Source organism: Octopus bimaculoides, chromosome 4, assembly GCF_046866305.1.
Source record: "Octopus bimaculoides isolate indiv1 chromosome 4, ASM4686630v1, whole genome shotgun sequence".
NCBI lineage: Eukaryota > Metazoa > Mollusca > Cephalopoda > Octopoda > Octopodidae > Octopus > Octopus bimaculoides.
Window position 1 is genome coordinate 99,708,429 of NC_142931.1, and position 19,294 is coordinate 99,727,722.

Below are 19,294 nucleotides of genomic sequence, written 5' to 3' on the forward strand. Positions count from 1 at the left end.
TAATATGGAATTGATTGTGTCGTCCTTTCTTGTGTAATTCTTTTCATGTCCTTTTTGTACTTCTTCCCTTATTTTTCCCTTTTTCTCTGCTTTCAATACTCCTTTGTTCCTAACTGTCACTAGCAACGTTTCCTTACTTTGGTTTAGGTATCTCATTAAGCTCTCAAATTCAATACACATGCAATCTTCCACACTTATTAGTCCTCTTCTTCCATTTGTTCTCTTCATGTATAGGCAATCAATGTCTATATGTGGATGATATGATCCATGCATTGTTAGAGGTTTTCTTGACTTCCTGTCCATCTCCTTTAGCTCCTTCTCTGTCCATTTCAGGATTCCAGCACCATATCGAACTACTGAAACTGCACACAAGTTTATTGTTGAAATTATGTTTCTGGCATTCAGCTTTGAAACCAATATTTTTCTCACTTGCTGCAGGTACTCTCTTTTTGTCTTTTCCATCATGTTGTATTTGATTCCATCTGCCTCAAATATTCCCAGGTATTTATAGCTGGATTGAAGTTGAATTATCTTCATCATTTCACCACTTGGCAACCTTATGCCTTCTGTCCTGACAAACTTTCTTCGTCTCATTACCATTGTAGTACATTTTGAGAATCCAAACTCCATCTTAATATCATTGGAGAAAATCTGCACAGACTAGACTGGATTGTCCAGTTCTACCTCAGTTTTTGTGAATAGTTTCAGGTCGTCCATGAATAGCAAGTGGTTCAGTTTTCCCTTACCTCTTCCCAGATCGTATCTTAACTTTGTTTTCTGTAGTATTTCCCTCAAGGGGATCATTCCCAGCACGAAGATCTGGGGGGGGGGGGGGACACTGTCCCCCTAGAAAATTCCTCTCTTGATTTTCACCTTTCCTAATACTTGATTACCTGCTGTCAATTTAGTTCTTCAGCCCTTCATGTTATTCCATATAAGGCTTCTCATATTTTCTGTTACTCTATACTTCTTCATTGTTCTTATTATCTAGGAGTGTGGTGTCATATTGTATGCTTTGCGATAGTCAACCCATGTCATGCTCAGGTTTGTGTGTTTTCTCTTACAGTTCCTGATAATTGGATTATCAAGTAAGAACTGATCCTTTGTTCCCCAGCTCCTCTTTCAGCACCCTTTCTGTTCTATAGGTAGCAGCCCACTTTTTCCCAAATATCTACACAGTTCACCAGTCAGAGCATCTAACATTAGTTTCCACTTTAGTGGAAGGCATGTTATTAGTCTAAAGTTGGATGCAACATTTCCCTTTTCAGGATCCTTGTCACATAACAATGCCTTTCCCTTTGTCATCCAGCTGGGTACTGTGCCTTCTTGCAAGCACTCTTCTAGCTGTTGCGCTATCCTTTCATGGAGCCCTCTCAGCTTCTTCATCCAATGACCTCGGACCCCATCTGGTCCTGGGTTCTTCCAATTTTGGAATTTTCTTAACTGCTTTTTTATCATTTCTGTAGTTATTTTTATGTCTTCTTGGTCTTCTATATTTCTTAACCTATCTTGGGGTTCATGCAGCCACTCTGCTTCATCATTATGCTCTACAGGTTGGTCCCAGATCCCTCTCCAGAATACCCTGCTTTCCTCTGCATCTGGTAACATTGTTATGTGTAATTGTCCATCTAGTTCCTGAAGCAGTTTCTTCTCATTTACTTTAAACTTTGGTTTGAATTGTTTTGATCTATTGTCATATCTTTCCAGTTTTGCTTTGATTGCTACTACTCCTTGTTTCAGTTCTTCCAATATCACATCACACCTTTTATCTCTTATTCTATATGGTCTTTCCAGCATTATTCTTATGCTCTTGTTCTACAATTCCCCTCTTCTCACTCTATCAACTTATCCTAAATGTCTTTTTAACTTTATTTCTCACAAATTTGTCTATGCCAATTTGGTTTTTACGTTCTGTTTGTTCTTTTTTTTTTTTATATCCAACTCTGTCTGCAGCAACCATAGCTGCAGCCCAAATAATCTTGTTAGTTTCAGTTATATTTCTTGTCTGGAATAGCTCAAGGACCAAATCTATCTTTTCGGTTTCAACTTTGAGCTTGCATCGATCAATGTACCTCAGATTAGTGGGTGTTTGATCCTGGTCTTCTCTAATATATTGGTACAGCATCCTCACTATATCGTGTTGGTCATCATTGTATTTTTGTGATATAGCTCTTCCTATTACTTCTGCTTCATATGCTGAGAATGCATTTACACTTTGCTCTATATCTTCACTGCCGTCATTTATTTCTCTGTTCTCACTGGGGAGTTGGGCTACAATTGTAGTCTTTCAATAGAGTTGGTGAAATATTATTGCTATTTTCTACTTTCCTTTTTATCTCTTCAATTTCTATATCTGTTAGTCACCTTTATTATTATTATTATTATTATTATTATTATTATGTTAGATTGTAAAATGAATCCTGTCTGAGTTTATGTATATATCTAGCAATAAGACTTAATGTGCTTTTCATTTTTAATGTATCCTTCCATTTTTAAAGATAATATTGTGTGATTGAAGAAGATTTAGCCATTATTGCTATTTTATTGAATGATAACTTAGAAAGTCCCAGATTGACCTGTTTTCTGTTGTATTTCTAGTTTTTACTTCTTGGACAGTCCTAATCTATCAGACTTGTGATCAAAGATATTCCTGCCAAGATCATCCTGTATTTGATTTGACATTGTTATTTAGAACTACATTATCAAGCATGTTTTACTATTTTTTTGTTTTTGTTTTAAACATTGGGCTGTGATTTAATAGAGATCTGCACTCTATTTCTAGTAGATCAAACAACCACATTGAAGGTTCTTCATTTCCTATTGCCATACATCTGGTTATACAATGTTGTTTCCCACTACTTCCTTCTAATAGTTCTTATCTCATCAAACACTCTACTGAAAGACTACAATTGTAGCCCCACTTCCCTTTCTCGCCTTCCAGCAACCAGTTGTGGACACTTGCATAATTCCCATCACATATGTTGTTACTCTCTGCAGCCATACCTTCATGTATCTCTCTTTTCTTAATTATTCTGTTGCTAGTTCTTTCTTTTTATTTTATTTCCTTCATTCTTTCTCTGTCTTTTCTTTCTGTTCATATTTTCTTCTTTATTTCTTTTTCTCTGTCTTCTAGCTTTCCTTCATCCTGTTATCAAAAACTTATATGAAAAACATATAAATTTTCTCAAGAACTTCTCTTGTTCATAGTTGGTTATCATTTCATTGAAATGCTTCTATTTCCTAATACTTAGATGCTGATGGATATTTTTTTGTTCTGTCCATCTGGCTGTAAGTCATTCGTGATTCCTTCCTAGAGCAGTGTACAATCTGCTTCAATCCTTAGCTAATACTAGATGGTAGGGTTGGAATAACACTGTTGATTTTAAACCAACATAGAATATATTCTGGTAGCATGCAAGTCACCTCTTAGAAAACATATATAGCAACATAACAAGTCATGAATATCTTTATGATGAATTAAAACAAAACAATGCTCAAGCTTGAATGTAATGAGGTGAGAGAAAATATCACAAAGTATACAAAGAAAAGTTAGAACTTGGAATTCTGAATGCTGCATATGACTGGAAAATGCAGTGGATTTAGTAGAAGTACTATAGTTCCCAAACTATATTTCTTTAATGAAGTAATGCCCTAACTTTATGGCTTAATCTAATTTGACCTGTACTTATCTTGAATGATTAGTTTAATCTGTTGTCTGATTTAACATCAACACCTGGCATTTAAATACAATTAACAGGATCCACTCAGGTGCAAGTATTTGGATCAAGCTTGTGATGCTTGTGATTCAAAAGTGTGACCAGTAGTATATTTATTATCTAAAAGACTTTTATCCAAATGACTAAAGACTCTGCCAATTTGCCACCTGCTTAAGTCATAAAATAAAAGTCATCTGCATCATTAGAAATAGTTGTTTCTAATTTAAGCACAAGGCTAGTAAGTTTGAGAGGAAGCAGTTTATTACATTGATCCCATTACTTGGCTAATATTTCTATCAACCCTGGAGAGATGAATAGAAAAGTTGATCTGGGCAGGATTCGAACTCAGAAAGTAAAGTACTGGAAGAAATGCTTTGAGGCAATTTTTCAATTACTCCAGTGATTTTGTCAGCTCACCATCCTTCCATCATTAGAAATAACGGTCAACATTATCCCCGGACTGGCTCATGTGCGGGCGACACATGAAATCTTTCGAGCGGGATTGTTGCCAGTGCCCCTGGACTGGCTCATGTGCAGGCGACACATGATATCTTTCGTGCGAGATCATTGCCAGTGCCCATGGACTGGCTCTTGTGCGAGTGACACATGAGGTTTTTCGAGCGAGATCGTTGGCGGTGCCCCTGGACTGGCTCATGTGCGGGCGACACATGAAATCTTTCGAGCGGGATCGTTGTCAGTGTCCCTGGACTGGCTTATGTGCGGGAGACACATGAAATCTTTCGAGCGGGATCGATGCCAGTGCCCCTGGACTGGCTCATGTGCAGGCGACACATGAAATCTTTCGAGCGAGGTCGTTGCCGGTGCCCCCGGGCTGGCTCATGTGCAGGCGACACATGGGGTCTTTCGAGCGGGATCGTTGCCAGTGCCCCTGGACTGGCTCTTGTGCGGGTGACACATGAGGCTTTTTTTTTTTTTTTCGAGCGGGATCGTTTGCCAGTGCCCCCGGACTGGCTCATGTGCGGGCGACACATGATATCTTTCGTGCGAGATCGTTGCCAGTGCCCATGGACTGGCTCTTGTGCGAGTGACACATGAGGTTTTTCGAGCGAGATCGTTGCCGGTGCCCCTGGACTGGCTCTTGTGCGGGTGGCACATAAAAGACACCATTTCGAGCGTGGCCGTTTTCGTGCGGGTGACACGTAAAAGCACCCACTACACTCTCTGAGTGGTTGGCGTTAGGAAGGGCATCCAGCTGTAGAAACTCTGCCAAATCAGATTGGAGCCTGGTGTTGCCATCCGGTTTCACCAGTCCTCAGTCAAATCGTCCAACCCATGCTAGCATGGAAGGTGGACGTTAAACGATGATGATGATTTCTAGTTTATAAAGCTTACTTTCAATAGGCTTATCTTCTATTTCCATAGTCTTCTAAATGCTTTGCATTTTCACATATGCCTTAATCTATATGCCACTCAAGAACTGGCAAAAGAACTTCAAGTTAATCAGAAAACTGCCTGCAACCTTTTGCATGCGATTGGAAAGTCAAAAGCACTTGACAAATGGGTACCACACAATTTGAAGGAAAATCAGAAAATGCGCTGATATGAAATTTGCTTGTCGCTTCTCCATAACCAGACTGATCCATTTCTCAGCCATATTGTAGCTTGCAATGAAAAGTGGATTCTGTACAATAATAAAAAACTTTCTTCGCAGTGGTTAAACCAAAATGTAGTACTGAAAACCTTCCCTAAACCCAAGCTCTTCAAAAAGATGCTTATGGTGACTTCTTGGTGGTGTGCTGCTGGACTTGTCCACTATAACTTCTCAAAACCTAGAAAAACCATTCTGTAGAAACATATTGCCATGAAATTGCTAAAATGAATGAAAAATTACCACTCCTCTGTCCCTGACTTGTCAACAGAAGAGGTCCAATCATTCTTCATGACAATGCTCAACCTGCATGTTTCACTAATGACACTCCAGGAGTTGAGGAAACTTGGCTATGATGTTCTTCACCAGACCTTTCTCCTACCGACTACCACTTTTTCAAGCACCTTGATGGTTTCCTGCGAGATAAAGAGTTCAAAAATCAAGCCGATGCTGAAAGTGCATTCAAAGCATTCATCAGCTCCAGAACTGCAGATTTTTATGGTACCAGAATAAATAAACTTGTAACTCGTTGGCAAAATGTGCTGATTGTAATGGTACTACTCTGATGAATAAAATTTCCGCATTGTTGAAATATATTGTGATGAATTTCATTTTTTCAAAATGTTGCTTATTTTCTACTCAGCCCGATGTGTGTGTGTGTGTGTGTGTGTGTGTGTGTGTGTGTGTGTGTGTGCACGTGTCTGTATACACACACGGAAACACACACACTCTGTGCAGAGCAAGCAATAACAGTAAATATAAGAGAAAGATGTTTAAACAGTTAGGGGTATATTATCTTCATAGCTAATCCTAGGCAGAAAGTAACAGGTTTAGTTTCCTTGCTTTAATGTTTTTGTAGTAGTAGTAGCAGCAGCAGCAGCTGTAGTAGTATTTACTAATGAAATTTCTCCTCCTCCCCTTCACCCCTGCTAGTAGTTGGTGGGTGTTTCCTTGGTTGGTAAGGATATTTTTGTACATCCCATCCAAAATAGCTATAGACTCTTGTAGTGTAGAGCTGCTGTTGGTTGAGTGCCAGTGCAATGATTGCTGTTTTTTGGCTTCCATCCTGTCTTGGAGTATAGCTGCATTAATCTCTTTTGCTTTAATGTACCATTCATAACTTTGAAAATATTTCCTGTCACTCTGCACTAAGCGTACCATTCCTTATCCCCACCACCACCACTACCAACAATAACAGTAGCAGTAATAACAGCACCCTCACCATCATCACCATTACCAGTAAGAACAGCAGTAGCATCACCACTGCTATCACCACTACAATTGCCATCATCATTAACAACAAGAACAAACTAATAGAATCTCTCTGTAGTTATGCAACATGCTGAAAATAGCAGCCAAATCTCCCTGTAAAGCACATTGTACTACTTCAATAAAAAATTTAAAAAACAGTTGGATAATATAGTCTTAAATATATAAGGTCTTATAATAAGATGCGATGGTCATAGCTGGGAATTCTGTCATAAGTTGTCTTATTCGACTGACCTGAAAATATAACTACTCTTATCACTACCACCACAAACAAGGAAGCTTCTCAAATGTTGCTAAACTGACTAGAAATAATAGCCAAATTTCCTCACATCACAGCCTACCATCTTAAAAAGGTCAGACACGTTGGCCAATCTAGTCCTATCTATGCAAAATGATGGGGTGATCACAGCTAGAAAACCTTTGATTTTGTTTGATCATAATTAATCTAGGATCCAACAACAGCACTGCCACCTACAACAACATCTATGATACCATCAATACTTTTTCCACTATAACCACCACCAATAACAGTAATGACACTACCACTACCAATAACAACATTACCACCAACAACAGTGACAACAACACCAGTACCACCAACCCACCACCATCAGCACCACCACCCCATCATTCAGTTTATTTCCTTATCTATTAGAAGTACATCTTGCTCACTTCTTCCTCACTCATTTCTTCCAACCCACTTCATTCCTCTCTTCACTTCTATATGTACCCCACTACTTGAGATCTAGATATTAAGTTGTTGTTCATTGAATAACACCTCCACATAACATGGAATCCACACAACTGGTTTCCTTTCATCTAAATATTCTTTTTTCTTTCTTCTTTCTCTCTTCTCTCTACCTTTTTCTCCATTTCTTTGTTGTTTCTCTTGTGCACCAGCATGGCCTTTACTTTGATGACTAAAGTAAAGAATTAGTAAGATCTAAGTACAGAATTTAGATGAATAAGTCTAAATACTCCAAGACATGTAGCCTATCATTTGACTATCAAGCACATCTGCCACTGCTTTACCCTTCACTTTTCCTTTCAGGCGGGATCTTGTGACATTAATGGCTTTTCCAAGGTTACAAGGCATTGGAAGGAAATGAAATAGAAAATATTGGAAAGTATCTGGACATTACATTCTGTGACACATGATGTGTTGTATCATTTCTTTGTTCTTTTTCTACTGCCTCTCTAATGGCCTATGCCTGATCTTATGCTACCTCCACTCAAGTCTTCCTCGCTCATTTATTTCTCCTCTTGTCACACATATTATGTCTCTACAACTATGCTCAGTTGATCTTTTCTTAGATGCTCAACCCTCTAAAATATTTTTCCTCGTGCATATCTTTTTCTTGTAGAAATATTCACAGCACTGATTTTCCCATCTCAGGGCTCTGGTGGAAACTGTCCCTTGCTTTTACTAAACTAATTTTAAAAAACCATGTCTTTGTGGGTGAATGATATTGCTGTTGAAACTGGAATACAGTAAACAGTGCCAATCTAACTGGTGAAGTGACAAAGACTACTCTGTGACATGTGAGTGAAAATGGTCTTTGTTAATACAAGAGTACAAACTCAAGTGAATGTAAGACATTAGAACTGTGTAATTGATAACTGAATTGTAAAACAACTCTTATCCTTCGTCTAAGAATCATTTGCAGGTTCCTTGAGACGAAATCTCAAGGCATCAATATGACGATGGAAATTTTTGGTATAATAATAATTGTTCCAAATTTTGGCATGTAATTTTTCTAGCGGGAGAGGTTATTTGATTACATCAACCCTTGTATTTGACTGATACTTTATCGACCCCAGAAGGAGGAAAAGCAAAGTTGACCTTGAACTTAAAATGTAAAGAGTTGCAAGAAATGCTGTATGGCAGTTTATTTGATGCTCTAATAATTTTGTCAGTTCACAGCAATTTTTTTGAGAGGTTCGGATTAATGTCATTGACCCTAGTATTTGACTGATATTTTATTCTATTAACGCAATGTTAATCTCAACAGAATTTGAACTCAGAAGATAAAGGGCCAGAAGAAATAATGTAATACATTTTTTACAACCACTAATGATTTTTATGATTTACTGCCCTTAATGTTTTCAAAGATAAGCCCAAAGTCAGAAATTTCAGGGAGGAAGTTAGCGGATGAAATTGACTCTGAGATGGAGAGATGTGGGGCAGAATTGATCTTACCAGAATTTTAATTCAGACTGTATAGAGTCTGAACAAATACCACTAAGCATTTTTTTTTACACTAATGATTTTACTTATTCACCAACTTAATAATAATTGTCTAACTAAAGCCAAGGTCAGTAAATCTGATTGCACTCACCCCAATGTTTCACTGATACTTTATTTTATCAACCTTGAAAAGATGGACAAAGTTAACCTCAATGGGAATTGAAGTCAGAACACAAGGAGCCAGAGCAATTATTGCAAAGCATTTGTCTAATGCTCTTATGATTCTGCCAACCCATCACCTGAATAACAGTAATAATAACAACAACAATGAATTCTCCTGTTGAAAATTACATAAGAGTGTTCAGCATTTTGCCAAACAACCTGCTCAAATGATTTGTTTATAGTGATCAAATGTATGTGCTGCACATTAGCTCGCTTTCTCCATCAAATCAATGTAGTCTGAACAGGTGCACAGTGTACTACATGTCAGGTGTTGAAGTGATTGCAAGCAACATGAGATGAGGTGTTTTGCCCAAGAACACAATGTGGAAGCTGTTCTAGGAATTGAAACCATGATCTTGTGATCATGACTGCAACACCCTAACCAATAAGACATGCATCCTATAATAATAATAATAATGAGGATTTCATTTATTTGCCACAAGGGTGAAGGATGAGGGGGACAATACAAAGACTAACATAAAGTGTGGAGGTTTACGTATAATGAAATGATAAAAAAAAAAAGGTAAGTATACATGGTATACACTGAAAAAGAAGAGACATATACATAGTATACAAAGGTTTAAAAAAAAAAGTGGGAGAGGATGATAGAGATGTAACCCTCTTGACGCAGAAGGATCTCTAGGGATAATGGAGGAACCCTAATGTCCAAGCTTTCCCTGAATACCAAGAGCAAATACCCTCTCCAATTCCTTCTCTCTGACTTACAGGTCTACACTGAAAGAAGTACCATCTACTCTTGCCATTTTCGCAACTTCCACCCACCTTTCAAAAAACACTCTTGAGGACAACACTTCCCTCACCACTCTCAGTTTCCCTTCCAAGTGAAACTTGAAGTCAATGAGAGCACTACCAAAGAGGAATGTATTTGTCTTCATGCCTTTCAGCCTTGTCCACCAAACAACCTCTTTTGCCACAGCCACTAGGCAAAGGAATACTGCCTTACCTGTCCAACTGAAGGAGGGCGACGGGGCATCATCACTACAGACTCGGCTGACAGACTGATCCGTCCCACACGTGACAGCAGCTAGTCAATATAAACCCACAAGTCAGCAATGCCTGGACAATGAATGTGTGTGTGCAGAACAGTTTTGTCACTCTCCATGCACCTCACACAAGTCTATCTGACAGCACACCTGTGCCTGTAGAGTTTATCTCAAACTTGTACCCCCCCCTCCCACCGGTAGCACTTGCCAGGCCAAGGACATCTGGAAATTATCCATGATAGTTCTTCCTGACTGGAAAGTCCTCTGGAACAGACTAGCCAGTTTGTTTTCATTGGTGCCCAGAGTCTCCCCATCCAGAAATCATTGCAGATGGTGTAACCTAAGAATGTGTCTGCACATTAGGAGCCACTGCATAACTAATCTGCCACTCAGAGGATGCTGGCAACAGATTGCTCACCTGACCGTTAGAACGCATCCCTTCCACAAGAACTTAAACAAGAGATGTTCCAACCTGCTCAAGCAGTAACTGGTACAAGGCACGACGGTCAGGTGGTAAATGATAACGGAGGCGATATAGGCATTCGCCACCTCTACCCGATCTTTCAGGGACAGCCTCCTCTCAGCCCATTTCTGGGTAATACTGGCCACCCTGTTCGCCACCTCATTCCAGTTCTTATCAACCTGGAGGTCAGGACCAAACCAGACTCTGAGCAGTTATAATAAGTACTAACAGTACCCATGAAAATTCCACAGTAAATATGAAATTTTTCAGATGGTTTTAAGTTTATATAGAACCAAGCTACTACAACTACTACTACATAATAATAATAATAATAATGAAGCTACTCCTTTCTATTATAGGCTAAGGTCTGAAATCTTGTGGGCTAGTTGATTACATCAACTCATGTGCTTCACTGGTACTTATTTTACCAACCCCAAAAAATGAAGGGCAAAGTCAACTTTGGCAGAATTTGAACTCAGAATTTAAAGCTGGATGAAATGCTGTAAAGCATTTTGTCTGGCATACTAACAATTCTGCCAGCTCACCATCTTAATAATGTGAATTATCATAAAGATTGTAATTATTTTGCTTTAAATTTAAATACTGTTTCTTTATCTTACATCTTTATGATTTTACTTGCTTATTTCAGAATAATCTGGCAAAAGTACAGGTCCTGCTGACTGAAGGAGCTAATGTAAATACAAAAGACCATGCTGGATGGACACCTTTGGTATATATTATTATTATTGTTATCATCTTTCATAAACCATGTTACATTTTAACAGCACACATTATTTTTTAAATTGTATTTTTTTTTTACCTATATGAAAATTTATTTTTTGTTTTGGTTAATAATTTTATATTTAGGTACAGTTTGCTTTTTTGTGAACTGTAAAGCAGTGTTGACTCAAAGTTTTCTTTGTAATTGTTAAAAAATTCATATCTAAAAAAAAAAATGGATTCCAGCCAAGGAATCATAATGTTTGATGTGAAAGAAACAGAAAGGAAGAGATTAGAGTTTAAGAGAAAGATGAGAGAGAGAGAGAGAGAGAGCCAGCATTGAAAATGTTGTCAGAGTCTCTCCTACAACTAATGCAGGTGTTGCAACCATAGCAATAAAAAGTATTAAAGTCACAGTTGAAGCAATTGTAGTGTCACCATATACAGACAAGTCCATCTGACAGCACACCTGTGCCTGTAGAGTCTATCTCAAACTTGTAGGAAAGTAGCTGTAATACTTGTTCCAACAACAGTGTCTACAATAATAATGACATTAACCAATCATTATTAGACTACAAAGAAAATATTGTTTGCTTCTGTTAAGTACAGTGAATACAATTCATTTACTGGATGGCAAGCAGGAAATAACCAAGAAATATAAGGATGACATAAAAGATAAGAAGCATTATGTGCTAGTGTATGGAAACTACAATGCTCAACCCCAACTCAAATAGGAAAGTGTCTATAAGGAACCTAGTTTACAGTCACCTACATAGCAAGAGGAAGACAACATGGGACTATTATTGCTATCTGCAACAATGAAAAGAGGTTAGATCAATGGCTATAACCATTTACATGTTCTAGAAGTTTATAATGAATCTGAGCCACCAGCATAGCACCCCACAGAGATAGATCAGAGTGATAACAATGGTTGGGGAGCAGAGGTAGTAATGGGATTCACCTCCCAATCCCAGCAAAACAAAATGGAAACATCACTGGATTCCTAGATGTTGATCACACCTGAGGACCTTGCTAGTGTCACTAATCATTTCCAGGTCAAAGTGTGCATGGCAATGGGAGTGGTTGTCAGAGGAAGACAACCTAGAATCCCACATCAGAACATCTGGCCACACAGTAGAGAAATCATCTTTAAATATTAAGAGAGGATATGTATGTAAGTTATGAATGTATACAGGTACTTACTTTATTGAGCATAGAAAGATGATCAAACACATCACCCTCAGAAATAGATCTCATTAAGTACCCAATACATTTAACTTATTGTTCTACCAGTTCTGTCACCTATCATCTAACAATAGCATTAATCATTTGCTACAAGAGCAATGGTTGTAGAGACCAATTACAAAATCATTGGTGGGGTGGTACATAAAATTGAGTATGAGTAAACAGACATGGGAAACCAGTTTTATATCTATAAAAATAAGGATTTCTAACATAATTGCAAGGTTATACACTATTAAATAGAGCAGATATATTTAAAACTTCCTCAGTACTTGATTGTACTTCATTAATACTGAAAGGATAATGGTCAAAGGTGAGCTTTGTGAGATTTGAAGATAGAACTTAAACTAAATACTACATTTTATTCAACATTTTACTAGTTCTGCCCCTCTAACACCATTAATAATACTAATAATGACTTCTTTATAGTCACAAGGCTACAAATATTTGGCAAAGGTGCATATTTGATTTAATTAACAGCAATATTTGACAGGTACTTATTTAATCTATTCTAGAAAGATTGAGAGGAAGAGAGTTCAGTTTATTTATCCCTTATTGCTATTGACAAATTTAATCTACTTTAGAAAGGTTGAAAGATTAAAAGAATATTGTTGATTTAATCAAACATTGTAATTGACAGGTACATATTTAATATACCCTAGAAATAATGAAAAGCAAAGTTAATGAATACGAGATTTGAACTCTGAATATAAAGTAATATAACTTAAAAAATAGTTATTTTATCTAGCACTCTACTAAATTGGTCACCCATGCCCTCACACAGCCACTTATTTTGGAAGGAAAGAGCAGGCTATTACTATTACTCATAATAAATTTTATAGCATCATTTTAAAATGTAATAAAATATACTATAAAAATGCCATAAAATCTTTAAGACTAAATATCCTCCACCACCACCACTGCTCCAAATAATATATAAATAATTAAGTTATACATGTTGTGTATGATTACATAGTTATGAAGTTCTCTTCAAAATTATATGGTTCTATATTCAGACCAGCTGTGTGGTACTTTGGGTGTCTTTTACCTTGACCTTAGATCAGTCAAACTACTGTGATTGATCTGAGTCCACAGAAATAAGATGGAAGCCTGTCATATGGACTGTACACATTGGGTGAGACAGTTTAAATGTTAGCCAACATAACTCTATCACCTGAATCCTTAAGTGTTATTTGTGGAATCTACCTCTTTGCAATAAGATTTCCAGATTCAGGCTAATCCTCCCTTCCACCATTCTTGGTAACTTTGTTATAAAGTCATGTTTTGTCCTACTTAGACTAAGCTGTAAACAAAAATAAACTTTAATGATTGGGTGAAAATGATTTGAAGAGTAGCCCTTTCCCTTGAGAAACACAATTTTATTGAGTTCATATATAATGTTGGAGAGTACTACTTAACGTTACATAAGTAGACCTTTCTCAGCATTTAATAATAAACAAGTATCAGAATACTTATTATTGGACTTCTGCAAAGTGTGGAGGTTAAGAACAGAGAAAACTGCTTTCAGTCCTTCAAAATTATATTTGAAAGGTGTTCACAACAAACAATATTTATAATGATGATGATGATTATTTCTGTCCAAGGCAGAAGGTGGCATATACTCATTGAAGAGTTGAATATAATCAATTAAATGAAATCCTAGTATTTGAATGGTACTTAATTTATGAACTGTAGCAAGAAGAATGGCAAATTCAACCTTGATAAGATTGGAAGTGCAACACAAATGTATGTAACTAAATATGGCAAAGTATTTTGTTTGCCACTCTTCCGATTCTGCCATCCACCAATTTCTAACACTGCCACAAGGTCACATATCTTAGGGGCGAAGGATAGAAGTGATTTAATTTACTATAATTACTCGACTGGTACTTTATTTTATGAACCCTGGTAGGATGGAAAGCAGAGGGGATGAAGTGTTATAAGTTTATACTTCATCACTTACACCGTATATTGGATAGCTTGTGGAGGAATAAATTGTTATTTGGACTAAGTTAGACATGATTAAGCATACCTATATTCAAAAACTTTCTGTGACCATCATGTCTTTTATTCAGACATTCTATTAAGGTCCATATTTGTCCCATATGTGCTCAATAATAAAAAGATTTTAACTCTCTCTCTCTCTCTCTCTCTCTCTCCAGATCACATACATCACCCTCACCTTCCAAATGTCCTGTCACCTTACTTTGCAGTGGTTGGCAAAATTTTTCAGTAGTTTGCCTACAGGTGGCAAATACCAATTTGAAGACGCTGTTCTTTAGGTCGGTCTAACTATGCTGGCCTATCAGCAAAAATATTCCTGCTGTCCTTATCCCATCCTTTTCCCCGAGGACTTTAATTATCTATCTGTCCTTTATTTTACTAAGACAGTAGGTTGTGATTTAAAGAATATTGGCCTTTACTTCTAGTAGATGAAGCAATCAAATAGAAGCTCGACCTCTCCTGTTTCCTTAAGCTTATAAAATATATATTATCAGCAGAAGTGGTATTAATGCCAAGAGGCAATATTTATCCCCACTTAAACATGGATGTTCTGTTAGAACAAACTTTACTGCAGTAGATACCATGAGAGTTTCCACTCTTCAAAATGCTCCTTTTTAATATGATGGTAGATGTGTTAATATACCTGAAATACATAAGATTTTCAATCTAAGCTTTGTTCATAGGAAAATGCTAAAGGGGAAAAAGTATCAAAAGTAGATTCGCTATTTTCTGACAAGTGGCTTAGAAAATATACATTACACTGAAGAGTGGGAATTATTGTTGGGTACCTTATAGATGTAATTAAGAGACCAAACTGAGAAATTTAAACTTGTCCTTTTACCGATTATAAAAGCATTTGATAAAAGGCATACCAGATGTAATAATCTTTTTTTTTTATTTTTAGTTGTAGGGTAATAAGGATTAAATTATCTAGGTTGTTCTTTCCTTATTTAGATAGTAAGATATGATTTGAAGGAGATTTGTTTGCTATTTCTTGCAGGCTTAATGACCATGTAGAGACTCCTTCATTAGTTTGTTGCTATTATTTAGCAACAGGTTAGCCCTGGTTGACCAATTGTGTGACCAAAGGTCATAAGCTGTCTTTTATTCACTCTGATTGTGAATAAATCTGTAATTCAAAGGTGTTAGAACCATCATCTTTTTTTAAGGCATAGTGTATCCTATTCTTCCGAGGGATATGTGGCTGCTATTTTTAGTACATTAAGTGAAGTCATAGCTGCAACCTGTCTTTTTTCTTTTTGGGCAGACTGTAGATTTTTGACTACATTGTCCAGTGTGTTCTTTTCGAATCAGTAAGATGTGATTTAAAGGAGATTTAGTTGATCTGCCATTTCTAGCAAGTCAAGTAACTATAATGAGATTCTTTCCCGTTTTGGGATACATGGTGTGATCATTCCTACAACTTCTCTATTGATAATTACACCATCCTAAAAATCTTTAATTATGTTGTCTATATATTTGCAGAGACTATACCAATACCACAGCTATTATACTCTAGAAAAATTTAAATCAAAATTAATTTTGAAAAGTTAAACTAAAAAGAAAAAAAATCCTCTAAGCTCCATAGATCTTTTAAGAGCCAGTGTTTCATTTGTCTTATGGTATTAATAAATGAGACACAAACATTTGCCCTGGAAAGAATGCTTGCCTGTTATTGATAAACCTGTAATTTTTTCCCTTGTTCAGTTCTAAATTCAGCCTCAAATGCACTTAGTGTATCCATGACCACATCATCCAAAGTGTCTTTTTAAAATAAAAGGGTGTATTTTGTGTGAGATTTGACTGTTATTTCTATTAGACTGAGTAGCATATAGAGGCTCCCTTATTGTCTGTGCTGTTATCTTGCCTCTCAACCCTAATTTGATGAAAGTCAAAGGCTGCTTTTATCTTTTTTTTTTCCCATCCAAGGGAATTTTCAGCCCAATATTTCACAGGCTATTATTTATAGCTTTATCTACTTCAAGTTCCACCATAACAAATAATTTAATTCAATTCTGTCAAAGTTTCTAAATTTTTATAAATGAAACATTAAATTTTATAAATTTTTTTTTTTTTTTAGAAAAGATCTGATTACCTCGGTGGTCCATTTATTGTCAGCCCCAATTCTAACTTATGAGGAATAAAACATGGGATTGCCATATTAAAAACAGTAGTCTGTTGCTGCAGAAATGGCTGCTACATTGAACCAGTCAAACAACTGCATAGAAGTTGGCTAACTGGTCTTGTCTATTACACCTGTTAACTTTGTTAGCAATACTTTGTCATTTAGCTGTTTATTATTGATTGCAGTCAGATTGTCTATTGCTTGTTCTCTAATTGTATCTATAGCTTGTATATTTTGATTTAGATTTTTGATGCTTGATGCATTAAAAACGTTAACACTAGCTTAGCTATTTTTTAATTTTTTTCCTGTACATATGGATGACACCACTGAGTAATTAAACAGAGTGGTATATTTGTTTTAAGTATGTTAATTTTTTATGCTTACTTGTGTACAATATTGTACAACTACTTTGTGAATCTTATTACTTCTTTGGCAAGAGCTGTGAAGGCTTTGCTTCACTGTGGAGGTATAATAAGACTGAAACATATCCATGTCTCCCGTATTTGTCTGAGTAATATTAGTCACTAAGATGATGTTGCTTATTCCTCACCACATAATTAGAGACATAATTAATGTAATACTCATTATCTTAATTATGTTAACTTAGAAATGTCTTCTTTCTTCCACCATCTTACGTCGTCAATAAATATGCAGTTCTTTGAAGCTAAAATGATTTCCTATCTTAACTTCTAACAGAGCCACCATTAATGCTGTAGTCATGCATGCTTCCATCTTCATTGCTAAACATTTTGTGTGATATTATATGTTTGACTTAGCAAGTTCCTGTAAGTATTCCAGTGAAAGTTTGGTAAACTGTCTTCATTTAAGCACTGAAGGAAATCATTAGGGAATCCACTTAGAATTCTTTCCTGTTCCACTTGGAGGAAATTAACTTTAACTTTATAATTGTTTAATCTCATTAATATTCTTGGGTATGGTATGAATGTTAGAACATCCAGTAGACTTCATGACAGTGTTTATGATAATAATTGTTTCAAATTTCAGCACAAGGCCTGAAATTTGAGAAGGGGTTTAGTTGATACCATTGACTCCAGTACTTGAGTGGTGCTTTATTTTATCTACCCCAAAAAGATGAATGACATGGTTGAGTTTGGCAGTATTTGAACTCTGAAACTGAAGAGCTGGAACTAATACTGCAAAACATTCCAACACATTAATGATTGTGCCAGTGGTCCAGAGCAACATTTATGAGGAGGATGTGGTTAATTAAACAAAATTTTAATACTTGATTGGTACGTTATTTTACTAGTCTTAGAAATATTAAAAGGAAAGTCTGAACTGAGAATGTAAACAAATGTAATTAAACACTGAAAGGCATTTTGTCTGATATTCGGCTGATTTTTGCCAATTCACTGCATCTCTTTATTTTTCAGAAGGGTGATAGTTGAGATATTACAAGGACAAATTAGATAAGTTTTTAAGAATCATATTTGTAGAAACAGGCATGGTAATCAACAGAATAAACAGCAGCAACTTGATGTGTACAGCTCTCAGGCCAGGCTCCACTGCTCGTCAGGCTGAGAAAAGCAAACTGTCAAAGTATTGGTTGCTCTCCAACAGCTTGTGGCAGTGGAGACCTCTAGCGTTCTTGGCCCCCGGACCATATCCTTGCTCATTGTTGTCAGAGCAGAGATGGCTATCTGCAAGTGTGAGCCCTGGGAGTCAGAGTGGCTGTTCCAGTACATCTCCTGCGCCATTCTTTGGGGTACCACTTTTTGCACTTTGTCTGCTAGGACCATGAGATGGTCTGAATTACAGGAAATTGAGAAACTGTAGGAATTTTGTAGCTTACTAAACAAACAATAAACAGAATAAACAATACATGAATACACTTCAGTAGGAGGTCAGCCGTCTAAGCTCAATCAAAGAACATTACAGATCCAGGACTACTCTCACTACCAGAGCAAATGATTATGCTCTCTGGCTTACAAGTACAATTAGATTTATTCACTTGGACCATACTTGCCACAGTCATCGACCTTCCAATAAATTTAGTGAAAGGCAGCATTTTCCTTCCCTTCCTATCCATATCATACTTGAAAAAGTTGATGAGGTCTTAGCTTAAAATATATTATTTGTCCTTAGTTCCTCAATGATAATCCATTACAACATTAGAATGTTTTAACAGCTATTTAAATAGGAGAAATCTTGTTCTCTAATTTACAACAATGTGTTTTCTATTCTTTGCCTCAGTCTCGTAGAATTGAACAGTACTCATTGATTCATTTACAGCTACTTATGGGCCTTAAACTTATGTCCAGTTTACTGTCACTTGTGAGACATTGACAAATATAAATTTCAATGTCATTTGTAACCCCTTAACACACACAGCACATTGTCATTTGTGGTTCTTAACTCATCATTTTATTGCTATTTGTGACTCTTTCACAGAGAAATAGAGAGAGAGAGAGAGAGAGAGAGAGAGAAGGCTTCTATGTAATTCTTGTGTCTATGTTCCCAACATGCATAACATCAACAGTTGTTGTCTAATTAACTGATTCTTCAAAATTTCTTGATCATAACTTTTTCAATCACAAAGTTCTATTAAATTTATTATTGAATAACAATATATCACCTCTACTATACCACACCATCACTATTACATCATCATAGTACCACTATCACATATCTTCATACCACATTACAAACCCACCACTACCATATCACATTGTTGTCCCCACTATCACACTACCACCACTACCAGATAGCTA

General features: G+C 36.5%; 1 protein-coding gene across 2 annotated transcripts in view; it reads left to right on the forward strand.

Annotated features, from left to right (window-relative positions):
- Positions 1–331: 331 nt before the first annotated feature.
- The window catches only part of LOC106878491 (BRCA1-associated RING domain protein 1), a 52,017-nt gene continuing 33,054 nt past the window's right edge, over positions 332–19,294 (forward strand). The window contains exons 1-2 of one of the 2 annotated variants that reach the window (XM_089351114.1): positions 332–438; positions 11,121–11,201. The gene's annotated coding sequence lies outside the window, so the exon portion shown is untranslated. Of the gene's footprint in view, positions 439–7,998; positions 8,137–11,120; positions 11,202–19,294 lie in introns of those variants that run through there. The other variant, XM_089351115.1, reaches the window with a different exon arrangement.